General features: G+C 54.6%; 1 long non-coding RNA gene across 1 annotated transcript; it reads left to right on the top strand.

The window, feature by feature from the left end:
- The first annotated feature begins 395 nt into the window (after positions 1-395).
- On the top strand, positions 396-3866 carry LOC144379179 (uncharacterized). Its single transcript, XR_013441549.1, has 2 exons — positions 396-527; positions 2937-3866. It is a non-coding gene; the product is annotated as an uncharacterized LOC144379179 (long non-coding RNA).
- The last annotated feature ends 284 nt before the right edge of the window (positions 3867-4150 follow it).

Genomic DNA, 4150 nt, shown 5'->3' with positions numbered 1-4150 from the left:
TTCACAGTTGCACATATTTTAGTTAAACAGTTTTTTGAAGATAAAATGAGCACACAGCAGATTTTGTGTCAGTCATCTGCACATTTACTTGGGCAGCTAGAAGTTTCTAGGAGTTTACCAGGTAACCAAGTGGTTAGAATATGGAAGTTACTATTACAGGGAACATTCCAGGTTCCATCTGGGGGTGGCGGCCGGGCGGTAACTGAATATTCGGATTGTGGGGGGGTGCTCCCTGGGGGACACTCTGTGGTCGGCATTTTCTGAGCCATTCCTGTAATTTCACTGCAGAAGGAGGTAAAGATGTCCTTGGGTGGTTTTAAATTTCACACTGTTTTTATTACTTCATTAGGAGAGTGTCTTATGACGCCGTCCCGTCGGAAGAGGACGCTGGCAGAGCTGAGAAACGCCAACACGTTCCCTTCCTGCCCTGCCATATTTTCCGTATGCAAATCGAGCTTCCACCCGTGCTTCCAAGATGAGGAGACTGGCTCGTTCCGGATCTGTGCACGGTTCTCAGTGAGGCCACGGTGATCCCGCAGGGCTGGACCTCGAGTGCCGGGGCCGTGGGTTGGGAGGCAGGAGTGGGGTGGGAAACAGATGTTTGGGGCCGCTTTCCTTGTGCACATTTTGGGACCTCTGCTGCTAGCTTCTGCTAAACCTTGAAGGTCGTGGAAAGGCTGTTCTTCCGGGCTATGTTCTTAGTTGGGGTTCGCATGGTGGCTAAAACGTGGCTTCCTTTTCACATATGTATTTCTAAACCCATAGGGCTCATCACCGACAGTCATGTTTGAATTCCCCGGGTCCCATGACGTCAGGCTCTGGGGGAAGGGCGGAGCAGAGGTGGATTCCTGCCTGTGGCCTGGGACTGTGGTGGGTGCTGGCTCTGCCCAGTGCCGTGCACTTGGTTCACGCGTGCACGAAGGCAGCCTGCAAGCCCCCGGGCCCCTGCTGTCCACCCGCATGTGGAAGGTCACTTGATGCGGCGCTCAGGTGTGGGCGGACAGACTCACGCATGTCCCTCCTCGGTCCTCCAGCACTCGGGGCTGCTTACGGTTTGTCCCCATCAGGAGCTCCCTCCAGAAGGGTCCTCGGGCGCCTGAGTCCACCCTGCTGCGCTCACAACATGTACCCAGAGCCTGGCTCAACATGTGACCCTGGATGTAGCTCCCAAGGGGTCCTGAATGATTGAATGAACAAAGAACGAAGGAGTGAATGGGCTGTGCAGGGAGCCACACAAGCAGAGGGCCACTATCTACCTCAGATCTGGGTAGTGGTGTCCAGCCTGAGGCTGAAGGACGACCGGGCATTGACCCTGGGTCTGTCTCCCCTGCCCACTACAACAGAGCTCTACGAACCGTGGCTCATCAGAAATGTGCTCTCTCAGTTCTGGACAGAAGTCTGAAGCCCAGGGGTGGCGGGTGGCGCTCTCCTCCCTCCAGTGGCCCCAGGGGAGGGTCTTCCCTGCCTCTCCCAGCTTCTGGGGGCCCCACGTGTCCGTGGGCTCGTGGCCGCGGCCCTCCACCCTCTGCCTCTGTCTTCACGTGGCCTCTCCCGACCTGAGTGTCTCTCTCTGTGACCCCTCTTCTTATTTGTTATTTAGGGTGGCCCTAAATCCAAGATGATCTCACGTTAACATCCTTGCTTTGATCACATCTGCAAAGACCTTACTTTCAAATAAAGTCACATTCACAGATTCTGGGGTTAGGATTTGGACCCGTTTTTTTGGGGGTCACTCTTGGCCCCTAAGCTGGTTGGGGGCTGCTGGCTGTGGTGATGTGGTGTGCCCAGGTGAGCAGCGCCAGGACCCGCCGTGGAGGAGTCTGGAAGTGGGCACGTGGGGCGGGCTGTGGGGCCAGCACGCGGGCGCTGACCCTGCCCGGCTGAGCCCCTCTTCTTCCAGCGGGAGCTAGGCGTCTGGGAGGGTCAGAACAGAGTGGTTTTCGTAAGCAAGATTTCTTGTGACCTCATCTACTGCACACGGATGGCCAATTTTCAAGGAATTAGAATAAAATACACTTAACACTAGAGTTATTTTAAACTTAATTTCAATAAGTGCTTGTGAACATCAATTTTCACTGTATGGTATGATCGTTAGTTAATAAGGATTTCCAGTTGACAAAACGCCAAAGTAAGCAACATTACTGGGCTCAGGGCTGGGCCACCCTGAAAGGCGTGTGACTCCCTCTTTCGACCTGAAGGATCATTGGACAAAATTCCAGGAGTGGCTTCCCGCTGAGGGCTGGCCACAAACTCTGTGTGGGGGCCTCGAGGCAAACATCCATCTTCCCCAGGCCTCAGTTTCCCCCATCTGTAACTAAGGGTAATGACGACAGCCGCACCAGGCAAGGCGAGGGTCATGATGAGACCACATTATGTGGCAGCATTAGCTCATGCTCACATGGTGCAGCCAGCCGACGGATGCGCTCATATTGTTCCCATTTCATAGATTCCACACCTCTGAGACGTCAGGGGGTGGGGGCTTGCCCGAGCGCCTAGCAGGTGTTCACGGCCAAGGTCCTGAGTAGGGAATTGAGAACCTTCATTTCAGTATGTCCTGCTTTCTGTTCCTCACGCTTCTTTTTTATTTTGTTTTTAAGAAACAAACATTTTGTGATTTTAGAGAACAAACCTAACTTTTGCGATCCTGTTTCATTATTTCTTTTCATGACTGCTTCCTGGTTTGGGACGGGGCCCATTCTCCCCAAGGACATCGCTGGCTGGTGACCCGGGGCCCCAAGGACCGGGCTGTGCCAGGGGATCGGGAGTGAGGGTCGTGTGGGGACCCGGCATGAGTGGCCACGTGTGGGCCAGCCCGGGGATGGGGAGGGGCGTCTGGAACGTGCATGCTCCCTCCCAACATACGCTGGTCAGCTCTGACCAGTACTCGTCAACTCTGACTTCTGCTTCTCTGTTTTGTTATTTCTGTTCTTTTGCAGTCGTGACTTCTTCCACATCTCTTGGGTTTTGCTTGGTGCTCTGCCGGAAAGGAATCCTGGAGCAAGGTTGTGGAGACAGGCCCTCGGTGTGTTGCCCGCTACACCCCTGCTCCCTCACTCAGGCCAAGGGACCCCGGGCAGGTCACCTGTGACCCCGAGCCCTGCTTCTCGTGGCTGAAAATGGGGGTGACGAGCCCCGAGCTCAAGGACTGCTGGAAACCATGCCTGATGTGTCTGGCAGGGAGTGAGGACAGGAAGCATTTTAGGCCTGAGTTTTTCCTCATTTTTTGAGTTAAAACCTTCATTCTTTGCTTTAAAAAAAATACTTTATGTTTTAGAGCAGTTTTAGGTTCACAGCAAAACTGAGTGAAAGTACAGAGGTTTCCCTGCCCGCTGCCCCCACACACGCACGGCCTCCCCGTCGTCCACATCACTCACCGGAATGGTGTATGTCGCACAGGGATGAGCCTACACAGACACACCGTTGTCACCCAAAGTCCGTGGCTCACCCTCGGGTCACCCTGGGCGCCGTGCACTCTGCGGGCGTGGACAGACGCATCGTGACGTGCGTCCAGCTTTAGAGTGTCATACAGAGTAGTCTCCCTGCCCTGAAACCCCCACTGCCCTCACCCCACCTCCCGCCACCCCAACGACCACTGGTCTCTTTACGTCTCCGTCCTTGTGCCTTTTCCGGAAGGTCACAGGGTTGGAATCCCACGGCGTGTGGCCTTTTCAGATGGGCTTCCTTCACTGAGTGACATGCGTCTGGCTTCCTCCCTGTCTCCTCAGGGCTTCAGAGCTCATGTCTTGTCCGCCCTGGATCCTCTCCCACCGTCTGGATGGACCACGTGTATTTGTCCATCGCCTGCTGAAGGACGCCTTGGTCGCTTCCAAGTTTTATCAACTGTGAATAAAGCTGCTTTAAACACCCGTGTGCAGGTTTTGTGTGGACGTGAGCTTTCAACTCTTCTAGATAAATACCACGGCGCATGATTGCTGGATCGTACGGTGAGAGTATTTTAGTTTTGCAAACATTGCCTTCCAAACTGCCTTCCGAAGAGGCTGCGCCATGTTGCCTTCCCGCCGGCAACGCACGAGAACGCTGCTGCCCCACGTCCTGGCCCGTGTTCGGTGGCGTTGTGGGTTTGGGTCCTTCTGATGGGTGTGCAGACGTCTCACTGCCGTTGTCATGGGCATTTCGCTGATGACACAGG

Source organism: Halichoerus grypus, chromosome 10, assembly GCF_964656455.1.
Source record: "Halichoerus grypus chromosome 10, mHalGry1.hap1.1, whole genome shotgun sequence".
Classification (NCBI taxonomy): Eukaryota; Metazoa; Chordata; class Mammalia; order Carnivora; family Phocidae; genus Halichoerus; species Halichoerus grypus.
This window is presented reverse-complemented; position numbering and strand designations above follow the sequence as displayed.